The sequence below is a fragment of the Ixodes scapularis genome, unplaced genomic scaffold, assembly GCF_016920785.2.
Source record: "Ixodes scapularis isolate PalLabHiFi unplaced genomic scaffold, ASM1692078v2 PGA_scaffold5__190_contigs__length_132052651, whole genome shotgun sequence".
Classification (NCBI taxonomy): Eukaryota; Metazoa; Arthropoda; class Arachnida; order Ixodida; family Ixodidae; genus Ixodes; species Ixodes scapularis.
In genome coordinates, this window is record NW_024609880.1 from 103,897,992 (window position 1) to 103,911,351 (window position 13,360).

Sequence of the window (13,360 nt, forward strand, 5' to 3'; positions counted from 1 at the left end):
TGATTGTCTTGAGAACATCGTGGTTCACCAGAAACATGAACTGTTTAACATGGCTTCCACGCGACGTCATCGTACTTTATGCTGGTGATCATTGCGATTGGTTCTTGCTGAGAAAATCAAATTCGGTTGTGCAAAATGCACTCTGCAGAAGGTTCGCGCTTAGTGCGGACGCATATTATTCCTGCTTGGTGCAACGTTGTAAGGAACGGCGCTAGCGTCTGGCACCGCGAAAACGCGCTTTCTGGCAGCAGTGTTTTTGCTAACAAAGTATTTTCCAGGACCACAGTTTTTGGTCTGTTCCGAAGATGCAGAGCAGAGGAACCTCTACAACACAGTAAGTTTTTACATCTCTCCTTCCTCCCCCCCCCCCCCTTTTTTTTTTTAAATCCTATTCGATGCTCTCCCAGAGAACACTTATTTTTCCTGAGGAACTCCCTCCCGCGTTTTGGCGTGTTGATTCGACGATTGCATTTGGAAAATTTGTTAACAGTGATCCGTAATTTCTTTTTAATGCTGCACTCCAAAATTGAGTGGTTCGAACAAAATACGTACATGGTCAAAGTTTGGGGAAGAACTTGAGAACTACACTCCTGTAAGATATAGAGTGGCCACCAAAGTTCGGCTGTCCTTCTAAAACCACTAAGATCTTTTTTTTATGTATCCCTCCCGTACAAACTTGTAGTTCTATTTATCGCCGGATTAAAGTCACATTTAGTCATTTGAATGCTGCTATTCTCGGGGATAATTTTCCGAAACAGTTAAGCAAAAACAAAAACATGTTTGAGTGCTAATCCCTGACATTGATAACTTGCAAGAAAGTCCTTTAGTTTTCCTCTCCGCTCAAAGGCAGGCTAAAAACGAAAAGAGTGTAAAACCAGATTTCTCTTCCTCAACTTGATATTAGAGCAAGCGCCCAAGTGATCTAACGCTAATAATGTACCATCAGTGTTCATCATAGTGATGTGCTGGAGTTGACAAAGAATAAAGCTTAGGTTGAGCTTTAGCCATTCTAGTTCGGCTATTCTCATCTTTTATCGAACACGAGCCATTACCCGAATGTTGGCGATGCTGATAGCCATAAACCCGCGCACTCGGCTCGATCTCGCGACAATCCGGTACATCACGGTGTCAGGTGACTCGCGGTAAGAAGTCGTGATGCCGTGTGACGTCACGGTGTTAACAACGCTAATACATCTATAGTAATTTGCAACTCAAGAATGTACGCCGAGGGTAATCCGGGCCGGGGAAGAGGAAGCAGACGGAATGCTGGAGAAGAGGGAGAAACCGCCTTCTCTCTCTAGCGTTCCGTATGTTTCCTCCTCCCCGGCCCGTCTTACCCTCGCCCTACCTTCTCGAGTTGTAAGAATCTATAGTGACGTTCTCAATTTAAGTCGACTTGACTCAGTGAATGGCGTGACTACGTGAGGGGACCACATGACGTAACATTACTTGACAGCATGACGTCACGTGACCACGTGACAAATGATTAATCATAGTGCCAATATAAGAGCGCCACGAAAACCCACGATTTCTCATACATTGCAATTTGACATAGACAATTTTATCACCACTTATAAATACAGAAGCCAATTTTAGTGTTCAAAACATTCATTTTGTAATAAAAAAATTTCTGTGAACCGTTCTGAACCGGTTACCGATGTATTTTTTTTAGATTCACTTCCGGTTCAGTTCCAAGATGGCGGCGAAGATTTCGGTTCGGTTCAATTCCGGTTCGGCTAAAAGTTCAGTTCCAAGATGGCGGCAAAGATTTCGGTTCCGGTTCGACACTCTGATCACGATCCTTCCGTTACATGCGCAAAGAGAGCGGAGTCAAGCAATGAAAAGTCTACGATTTATTAGTCCGCCGAGGCGCACCTTCTACAATGCTTTCAGCTCAGGGAGAGAGAGAAAACCGAGGAGTTGAAAAGCAGAGCTCCTTCAAGGCCAGAACGGCGGTGCGATCAAAAAAACTATATGTAGTCTTCAGTAGCATACCAACAATGAATACAACAAGAGAATGTGTCACTTATAACCTGTTGACAGCTCGACCCAAGGTTGATAGTGCAGTGGATGCTATGTGTGGCCTTGGGCTGTGTCGTGTTCAGCGTTATCAACAGCTTCAAGACTGTTGTCACGTGACCCTAACCGGAGACACAATTGGCCTCAAACACGCATAGCGTCTACGCTACTGTCACTACCAATTGAAGAGGACAGCTCCATGAAGGCCAATTATTGGACTTCGAAAGATGCACTTCACAGAAGTGACGCAAAACGGGGCTGGTTTGAAAATATATTTTACGCCGTGTAACCCACATTATAATTTAAAATAAAGAATTAATGGCGAATGCTTTTTTATGCGCAGGATGTCCACAAATAAATAAATAAATAAATAAATATAGGTGAAGTAAGGTAAATATAAAAACAACGGACTGAGAAAAGTTAACAAGTCAAAGATACGTACTGTCGGAGTTACTAATACGAAGTTTTTTGCGATGTTTCGAGCGGTATCAGGTATTAGAAACTCTGACAGTACGCATCTTTGGCTTCGACATTTCGGCCGGAGTCCGGCCTTCGTCAGGACGAAGGCCGGACTCCGGCCGAAACGTCGAAGATTAAATCGTCCGTTGTTGCTGTTTTCACCCCCTAAGGGTTCTTTTCTTCTTCTCTCTCTCTCTCTCTCTCTCTATATATATATATATATATATATATATATGAACATATATATGTTCTTATATATATATATATATATATATGAACGAATCTGTGCAGATGAATGAACCGTACTTAATCCAATGAATCAAAGAATCAAAGTTATCAAGAACCCGCCGAAAGCCAAATATTGGCGGAGCCAGGATTTGAACTCTCGGCCTCCCAATGTCCGGTCGGGTGTGGTAACCTCTACACCACTCCATTTTTTTTTATTGTTTGCTTAGACAGATTTTTTTACAATAAAAACAAGAAGGAAAGGCTAAAACACTTCAGCCGTACGAAGGCCGTGGCGATTTGCTGGAATCTTTTAAACATAACCAACTTATCCAACAGTGGTAACCAATCTGGAGGTTCGGCGAGGGCCCGATATACGTCTCTTACATAGACAATATTTCCAATAAAGTTTTCGCGCACCGTGCGAACATTCATATCTGCAGGTCGTAAACTCATTCTTGTCTTCCACATACTGTGGAGACTCAGCAGCATAATCATATCATACGGAATTTCATCTTCATTTTTCACAGCCAGATAACGAATACCTCGTGGGTTGACGGGAAAATCTTTTTTGAGGGTGCGCTGGAAGATGTCCCAGTGGAACACAGCGTCCCAGCATTCGATAAACACGTGTTCTACGGTTTCGGCTTTTTTACACAATAAACAGTTGGTGGACCAAGGGACGAATAACCCTTTTTCCTGCAGCCAAGTTTTCACCGGAAGAACGCCACAATGTAATTGAAAGAAAAGGGTTTTAACACTTGGCCTGACCGGCATTCTTTTCACTCTTTTTAGTACGTCTGAACCACTGCCGCCACTGTATAATGATGGATACAATGGTATAGGAAACAAAGCATCGACTAAATCTTTATACAATTTTTTCCTTGATATTGTAGCCAGATATTCCATAGAAAAACGAACTTTCAACATGCGGAAAGACAATAAAACTTCTCTCATATACCCACGAACACCTGCGCCCATTAAAACACCGGATGACACAACAAATTCAGGCAGGAAACTTTGCAGGCGAACTTGAATTACAGTACGTAAGAAAGGGTCGTTTTGATCTCTAAGACACATAAATCTCGAAACAATTTGACTTATAAATAAATGAGCTAGTCCTAGTCCACCACTTTGCACTGAACGAAAAAGATTTGTGCGGGCACAGCGCTCCCAGTTCGAGTTCCATATGAAAACAGCAAGAACTCTGTGGAACTTCTGCACATTGGCCCGAGACATACAGAGTACCTGTAATACATACCAAATTTTCGCAATCAAAAAAAACATTGCACACGGTGGAACGCGCGAAAATAGACAAATCCTTCCCCCTCCACCCTTCCGCCTTTGTTCTGACGTTCTCAGTTTCTTCATTCCAGTATGCAGTACTGTCACGATAATGCACTAACGGCACACCGATATACTGGGTGGGTAAACTCTCCCACCTAACATTCATAAAAACATTTGGTTTACTATCCCAATCACCGTGCCAAAACCCTACCGTTTTGTCCCAATTGATGACACTCCCGGTTTTCGCACAAAAAGAAGAGGCAACCTTGACAATTTCGCGAATACTTTCTTGATCCACGCAAAGAACCGCAGGATCATCCGCATACGACAGAACTTTTACTTCATTCGTGTTTAGCTTGAAACCTCGTACATTATCGTTCCGAAGAAGTCTCAAACAAAACGGTTCTAAAATATAGCAAAAAGCAAAGGCGAAAGTGGGCAACCTTGCCTAACTGAACTACGAATCTCAATGCTTTCTGTAACTCACTTATTTACAACCAAACTTGTAATGCAATTTTTATAAGCCATTTTCAAACCTTCTAACAGAACGTATCCCAGGTAGCACGCCAGAGGAATGCCCAACTTGGGCAAAGGTCTGGCAAACATAAGGGCCCAACTTTGGCGCAGTTAGGTTTTTGCACCATGGCACTCATCAGTGCCAAATTACGGTGCTTAACTATAAACTTAGTTGGGCGATCCTAGGGCATGCCAAAGTTTGGCTCTTCTCTGGTACGCCAGAGGAGTGCCAAAGTTGGTGCCATACTTCAGCCATAACTGTCATAGTAAATCCTAATCTGGGAATGCGAGGCATGCCAAGGTTTGGCGTTTCTCTGGTCCGCCAGAGGAGCGCCAAAGTTGGTGCCATACTTGAGCCATAACTGCCAGAGCAACGCCTAATTTCGGTATTTGGGACGTGCCAAGGTTTGGCGTTTCTCTGGTCCGCCAGAGGAGCGCCAAAGTTGGTGCCATACTTCAGCCATAGCTGCCAGAGTAACGCCTGATTTCGGTATTTGGGACGTGCCAAAGTTTGGCTTTTCTCGGGTCCGCCAGAGGAGCGCCAAAGTTGGTGCCAGACTTGAGCCATACCTGCCAGAGCAACGCCTAACTTCGGTATTTGGGACGTGCCAAGGTTTGGCGTTTCTCTGGACCCGAGAAAAGCCAAAGTTTGGCTTTTCTCGGGTCCGCCAGAGGAGCGCCAAAGTTGGTGCCAGACTTGAGCCATACCTGCCAGAGCAACGCCTAAATTTGGTATTTGGGACGTGCCAAGGTTTGGCGTTTCTCTGGTCCGCCAGAGGAGCGCCAAAGTTGGTGCCATACTTCAGCCATAGCTGCCAGAGTAACGCCTAATTTCGGTATTTGGGACGTGCCAAAGTTTGGCTTTTCTCGGGTCCGCCAGAGGAGCACCAAAGTTGGTGCCATATTTCAGCCATAGCTGCCAGAGTAACGCCTAATTTCGGTATTTGGGACGTGCCAAAGTTTGGCTTTTCTCGGGTCCGCCAGAGGAGCGCCAAAGTTGGTGCCATACTTCAGCCATAGCTGCCAGAGCAACGCCTAATTTCGGTATTTGGGACGTGCCAAGGTTTGGCGTTTCTCTGGTCCGCCAGAGGAGCGCCAAAGTAAGTGCCAGACTTGAGCCATAACTGCCGCAGTAAATCTTAATTTGTCGATTCTGGGCATGCCGAAGTTTGGCTTTTCTCTGGCTACCCACTGAAGTGCCAAATAAGTGCCAAAAGTGGCAAAGAAAGCCGAGAGGCCAGCCCAAGTTTCGAATATCTCTGGTGTGTCACAGACAGACTTGGACGTAGTTCAACTACTCTACTCAAACTACTGTAGTTTAACTACTTTTTCGAGTAACTTGGTAACTTTCAATTACAACTTGATTTGGGTAATTAGTAGTTTAATTTAACTACTTTTTCAGGTAACTTCTACTCAAATCACTAACTACTTTCGAAATTATATAGTGCTAATTTTGCCCATCCCGAAAATTTGAGCGCAGAAATGAATAAGACGCCGGCAGATGAAGTGGCATTCCCTAACAAGGGGCCCCCTTATTCAGGAAGGCGTCCTTGGGTCAAGGTGGCGACGAGCAACCAAAACATAACACCGGCACGCACGAACGCAGGAAGAGATGCTCATCAAGCCTTGGGCGGGTATTGACCTAATCCGGTAAGGCACGCAGGCGCCGCGTTTCCAGCTGCAACCGTGAAAGACGGGGACACTCCGAGAGTTGTCTGTCTTTAGTGAGTTCTGACTCAAGCGGTAGGTTCCACGGGAGGCGCCACTGAAATGACCTCGCAGCTGGGCGACTGTTCCCATGGTCGCCTTGTCGTCAGCGCATACGCCTTTGCAAAGCCGGACTCCACCGCGCACAAACCCTGGCACGGATAATCCGTTCATGGGAGCACGTTCCCGCTTCCAGCTACAACTGTATACGAGCGACGATGCTTGTTCACGTAATCCTTCGCGTCCTTCCGACCATCCATGCCTGGGAGACCTCCTCTTTGTTAAAAACGATTTACTTGTCAGGCGTGTCAGGCGCCTCAGAATATTGTAGTCGCCGGCGAGGATTGCGAGTTACTCTTGGGAGATCCCTTTGTTGGACCGGCGTCAGCGGCGAAGTATACTTCGGTTCATCTTCTGTTAAACCAAAACATTTTTTTTTCAGTAGCGTAGCACTAGCACTTCAACGAAACGGGCAGTCGTCTGGATGATCTCATCGTCGTGGCGCGAGACTTGAACCCTTGACGGTCTGGTGCACTCTCTCAGCGTACTCTCAGAACGACGTCGGAATAAAGAGGGGCCAGTCATAACAATCTCAACTTGACGAAGAAAAAAGAAAAGAGGAGGAAAGTTTGTTCTAAAAGACCCTCTACCCGAGGCAAACCTCACATGTTTCGTCATGGACACCTAAGGTGCCGACACTCGCTTACCCGACCCTGCCCTGCAGAGCCTGTTTCTCAAATTCAACGCTGCCTTTCCATTCAGTGACACGGTGGAACGCCTATTTAGTTTGGCTGCGGACGTCTTTAGAAGGAAAAGGGGAATATTCTCCAATCAAGAACTTTGAAAGTCGATTGCTTCTGCGAGCGAATAAACTATTTTGGCGAAAACGCAAGCTATAAATAGACTGTATTTATTTTAGGCTCGCAGGGTTTTTCATTGATCGAAACTGCTGTTCATTTGCTTCCACAAAAATATAAAAAAGTAACTTCGAAAGTAACTTCAAAGTAACTCGCTACTTCTTAGAGTAGTTAGTAGTTTACTCAATTACTATTACAAATGCGTAATTTCTACTCTACTCCAATTACTTTTGGCGTCGATACTCAGTAACTTAACTTAGCTACCTTTTTTGAGTAATTTGTACATGTCTGGTCACAGAAGTGCTCTTTCACGCGTCCCAGAAGAGAAATAAATTAAACAAGCGTCGGAAACACGATGGTAAGATGTCATCACCTCCGTTCCCAAGCAGCACGGCAATACTTTGCAGTATCGTGCCAGTGCCGGCCGAAAGTCGGTTCCAATATCGCTCAACTGTCCAGTTTTGTACCACCGTTTGATACCCGGCGGGTATTGCCGTACAGCTGTTTCGCCCCGACCTAGCGTTCGCGCAATATTGTGCGAAAACTCTACGATGCGTCTGCTTCGTATTGGCCGAACGTCGTGCAAGTATATGTACGTTGCATGTCATTTGTTGCATATCCAATCACTTATACGGACAAACAAATTTTTTTCGATCGCTCCCAGAAGTTTATTAAACAACTATCATTGCACACAGTGTATTCTCAACATATTTACAAAGGTCACACTTCTCTGTAAAACAAAAAGCAAATTATAAAATACTATTAACACTGTCCTCAAGCCAAGCAAAACTCATCACACAAAAACCGCGGAGATTGAGAGGAAAGCAGGACGACTATCAGAATCATGCTTGTAGTGCACTTACTAATAAAAGAGCGATATCATGTAATCCTTGATAGATGCATAATCCAACTCAGGCACCCCACAAACACATTCGAGGATTCGAGGACTGACGTCTCGTCGTCGGCGAAGAGCAGTTTTTGTCGAAGCGTGTCCAACAAACACATCACAAGTATTCCACGAACTCCGGTGCAAAAAATGGCTGTTACCGAAAAATTAGCATGGACGTATTCCGACCGTTTACGACGAAAAAACACAGTCGCGTCTGCAGCGCACGAAAGCAACAGAACACTGAAGAGCAGTTCGAAAACCGGAACTACGTGGCCCGCTTATTTCTATAACTAGGCAAACGGCGAAAACGACAGCCCCAGAGATCCCATCAGCGTGACAGAGAAAGTCACGTGAAAATTTTCGTCCAAAAGTTTTTGTCCTACGCGTCCTACGTAGAGAGGTGACGCTGGGTCACTCGTTTCGCTTCACCCTTTTGATTTGCTTAAAGCGGCTGTCGCGCTCGCTAACAGCCACACGAAGATACAAAAGCAGGTGGGGAGGATTTGCAAAAGGCGAGGTCGAAGGGGAATCAACAACGCATAAAAGGAAAGGCCGCTTCTGCCGGTGACCTTGTCGCCTTGCCTAGTCTGTCAGCGTTCGGCTTCCATTGAGGGCCTCAGAAAGATAATCTCCTTTCTTGAGAGCGAAATGGACGGGGTGATTAGACGTGAGGAATATACATAGAAAGGGGGGACGGGCAACGAAGACTTCCAACTAGCAACAACATTTATTGACCCGAAGTTTGCATATATAGGTGAAGGAGGGGAGGGTGAAAGACGCTACACTGGAAAGTGGGAAAGCGATGGGAGAGGGTGTAGAGCCAGGGAAATGAGGGACGCTCCCGTGGGGTAGACATCTAATCGCTTGGAACCGCGGAAACGAGGGACGTCAGCTCTGGCCCCAGGAAGTTTATCTCCCTCCTGGATAAGCCTATGGACGGGGTGGTTATGTTTTTCGGGCTTGCGCCATCCGATAAGCCTCATTATTTCTGCAAGACATGTACAAATTACCCAAAAAAGGTAGTTAAGTTAAGTTAGTGAGTATCGGCGCCAAAAGTATATGGAGTAGAGTAGAAATTACCCATTCGTAATAGTAATTGAGTAAACTACTAACTACTGTAAAAAGTAGCGAGTTACTTTGAAGTTACTTTCGAAGTTACTTTTTTATATATTTGTGGTAGCAAAATGAACAGCAGTTTTGATCAATGAAAAACCCTGCGAGCCTAAAATAAATGCAGTCTATTTATGGCTTGCGTTTTCGCCAAAATAGTTTACTCGCTCGCAGAAGCAATTGACTTTCAAAGTTCTTGGTAGGAGAGTTTTCCCCTTTTCCTTCTAAAGACGTCCCCAGCCCAGCTAAATAGACGTTCCGCCGACGGGCTGGATGGAACGGCAGCGTTGAATTTGTGAAACAGGCCGTGCGGGGTCGGGTAAGCGAGTGTCGGCATCTTAGGAGTCCATGACGAAACTTGTGAGGTTTGCCTCGAGTAGAGGGTCTTTAATAACAAACTTTCCTCCTTTTTTTTTTTCTTCGTCAAGTTGAGATTGTTATGACTGGCCCCTCTTCATTCCGACGTCGTTCTGAGAGTACGCTGGGCGAGTGCACCAGACCGTGAAGGGTTCAAGTCTCGCGCCACGACGATGAGATCATCCGGACGACTGCGCACACGTCGTAGTGCTAGTGCTACGCTACTGAAAAAAAAAATTGGGTGTAACAAAAGGATCTCCCAAGGGTAACTCGCAATCCTCGCCGGCGACTACAACATTCTGACTCGTCTGAATCATTTTTAACAAAGAGGAGGTCTCCCAGGCATGGATGGTCGGAAGGACGCGAAGGATTACGTGAACAAGCATCGTCGCTCGTATACAGTTGCAGCTGTAAGCGGGAACGTGCTCCCATGAACGGATTATCCGTACCAGGGTTTGTGCGCGGGAGAGTCCGACTTTGCAAAGGCGTATGCGCTGACGACAAGGCGCCCAGCTGCGAGGTCATTCCAGTGGCGCCTCCCGTGGAACCTACCGCTTGAGTCAGAACTCACTAAAGACAGACAGCACGAAAAAAACAACTCTCAGAGTGTCCCCGTCTTTCACGGTTGCAGCTGGAAACGCAGCGCTTGCGTGCATTACCGGATTAGGTCAATACCCGACCAAGGCTTGTTCAGCAAGCATCTCTTCCTGCGTTCGTGCGTGCCGGTGTTATGTTTTGGCTGCTCGTCGCCACCTTGGCCCAAGGACGCTTTCCCGAACAAGGGGGCCCCTTGTTCGAGAATGCCACTTCATCTGCCGGCGTCTTATTCATTTCTGCGCTCAAACTTTCGTGATGGGCAAAATTAGCATTATATAATTTCGAAAGTCGTTAGTAATTTGAGTAGAAACTACCTGAAAAAAGTAGGTAAATTAAACTACTAATTACCCAAATCAAGTTGTAATTGAAAATTACCAAGTTACTCGAAAAAGTAGCTAAACTAATGTAGTTTTAGTAGAGTTGTTGAACTACGTCGAAGTCTGATTTCTGTCCCCACTCGCTCGCAGTGGCCTCCCATGGCTGTCGTACCGGTGAAATTAGGAGCGCAAAAATACTCCAGAAGCCGGCGAAGACATGATAAATGTAATAACAAAAACGGCTTGACATCACAAAAATAACAATTTAATTAAACGTTTCGCCTCCCATGCGGGAGGCATCTTCAGTAGAGCGCAGAGCGAGTGAGAGTCGCACAAAAAAGTTCGGCTATTTAGGCATAAAGTTTGTGTACACGTCCGGCAGGGGGCCACAGTTCTTATTTACCAGCGATGAATCACTTCCGCGTTTGTCGTTCTGGATGAACCAAGATTCCAGCAGCTTCCTCAGTCCCCACCTTTTATCCCTCGCCTTGTCAAAGTCAAATTGGTGTCCTGACGTCCATGCATGGTCGACGAGTTCGGACTTGAAGCGGGTGGCGTTCGTGGAATTGGCGATATCCCGTGCGTGCTCTTTTAGTCTTGTTTTTCTTTTTCGTTCCGTTTCTCCAATGTAGGAAGCGTCACATTCCTTGCACTGCACCTGGTAGATCACGACCCTTTCTGCCTCTGGCGGGGTCGGGTCTTTTGGCTTGGAGATAACATTGGCAATTGTTCTGTAGGGTTTGTATACAGTTCGTACCCCCAACGGCCTAAGGGCGCGTCCCAATGCCTCCGAAACCCCCTTAACTTACGGGATGCACACGACGTCACGTGTTCGTTCGGCTCGATCCGGGCGCCGACGGGGCATTTGTTTCTTAACGCGATTGATAAACCGGTCGGGGTATTTACGTTTCTTCAAAGCCTCCCGCACATGGCTAAGTTCTTGATCGCTAAATGTTGAGTTAGATGGGACTGATTCTGAACGATGAAGGCAACGATCTTACAACTGAGCTTTTGTGTTGAGTAGGGTGATGAAAGTGGTAGTCAAGAAAGTTTTGTCTGTCACGTGGTTTACCATATACGGATGTCTCCATCTTAAAGAAAGATTCACTAGTTCTATGGACACGTACATATAAAAACGGCAAGGTACTATCGGTTTCATGTTCGCAGGGGAACTGAATTGAGGGGTGGACACTATTTAAATTGCGGTGAAAATCGGTTACGTTCTCTCTGTTAACTATTACAAAAGTGTCATCGACATAGCGACGGTAGAACTTCACGGGGAAATCAATGCCATACATTACCTTTTCCTCAACATATTCCATGACGAGATTCGAGACGGTTACGGAAACTTGACTTCCCATAGGGCATCCGCTGACCTGATGATATATGTCCCCATTAAAACTAAAATTACACTGGTTGAGACAAAAACGCAAAAGGAGTATAACGTCATCAACAAGGAGGGTTGTGCGAGTGGACAACGACTGGTCTGCCAACAACCGGTCACGGGCGACATCAACCGCCAGGGCGTTGGGGACATTCGTAAATAATGAAATCACATCAAAGGATACCATAGCCTCGTGCGGTAGCAGGGTCTGAGCGCGTATAAGTTCAACAAAGTCACGGGAATTCCGGACGCTACACTCATTGTTTCCCGTAAGAGGGCTCAGAATCATAACCAGATATTTGGAAAGGCTGTAAGTGGATAAACCAATAACATATACAATCGGGCGTAGGGGGCAACCCGGTTCGTGAATTTTGGGGAGTCCATACATCTTGGGTGTCGCGGCGTCAAAGGAGAAGAGACGACGGTATAGGTCGTCACTGATGCGTCCTTTCGTTTTCAGCTCTCGAAGGTGGTCAGCGAACTCTCTTTTGGACTTAGCAGCGGGATCTCTTGATAGCCTCACGAAATAGCGACTGTCATTTATAACTTCATACATCTTCTTCATGTAGTCATTCCTATCAAGCACAACGGTTCCTTTTCCTTTGTTGGCCTTTAAAATCATGATGGAGCTGTCTGACTTCAACTCATTAAGAGCAATGCGTTCTTGTTGATCTACATTTGACCCGGCCGGTTTCACATTGTTCGAAACACTGACAACGCGGCTTCTCGCGAGATTTACCCCTGTGACATCGTGCACATGTCTGAGTTTCTCTTCAATTTCAATTATGAAGTCAGGTTTTGGAACGTACCGTGGAGCAAGGGCATAGTCCAGTCCTTTGGATAGCAGAAATTGCAAGCCAGGGTTGGTAATAGTAACATAAGGTACGTGCGGCAGAATTCCCTGCCATAAATAAAATGATTTGGCTAACGCCAATTTAACGCGAAAGAGGTGCAAAGAGTTTTGCGATAGAAAGCGTAAACCGAAAAAAAGGGGAAAAAAAAAAAAAAGAAAGAAAGACTGAAGAAAAGGAGAAATAAGAAAAAAATCTGGTGACGTGGCCGAAAAAAAAATTCTGTTCATGTGATTTTTCTTGTTACGTGACCAAACAAAAAAAAATATAAAAAATAAACGAAATAAAAACAAGAACACGAGAAAAAAAACCAGCCCGGTTTCGAAGCTAGACCCGCTTGATCGTGAAACTAGCGCGCTGTCCGTTGCGCCAACATAACTTTTTTTTTCTTTCTTTATTGCAAGTTGCGCCAAGATAACTCTGCCTGTAATGCTCACGCATTCTCCCATCATAGGAGAAAGCTTAGTTACCTTCGTAGTTTTTCATACATGTGCTATTTTTATTTGCGGCAAGAGTTAACGTCCAGAATGCTTTTAGAGCTTTCGAGCAAAACGAGTTTTCTTCATCCGAGTCACCTTCTAGAACCAGTAGACCGCACTGGGTCGTCCGGCTAATCAAATTCTCTAACGTGCCCGTCCTCGGATCTGACCCCCACGGCAGCTTTGTTCCGTCCCCACTCCCTCTCGAGAGGATGACTCGCCCCGAGGCTAATCCCATTCTCTAGACGCTCTTTCCACCCAACGATGGCCCTTTCCCTCCCCGTCCCCTAGCTTCGGGAGAGAAGG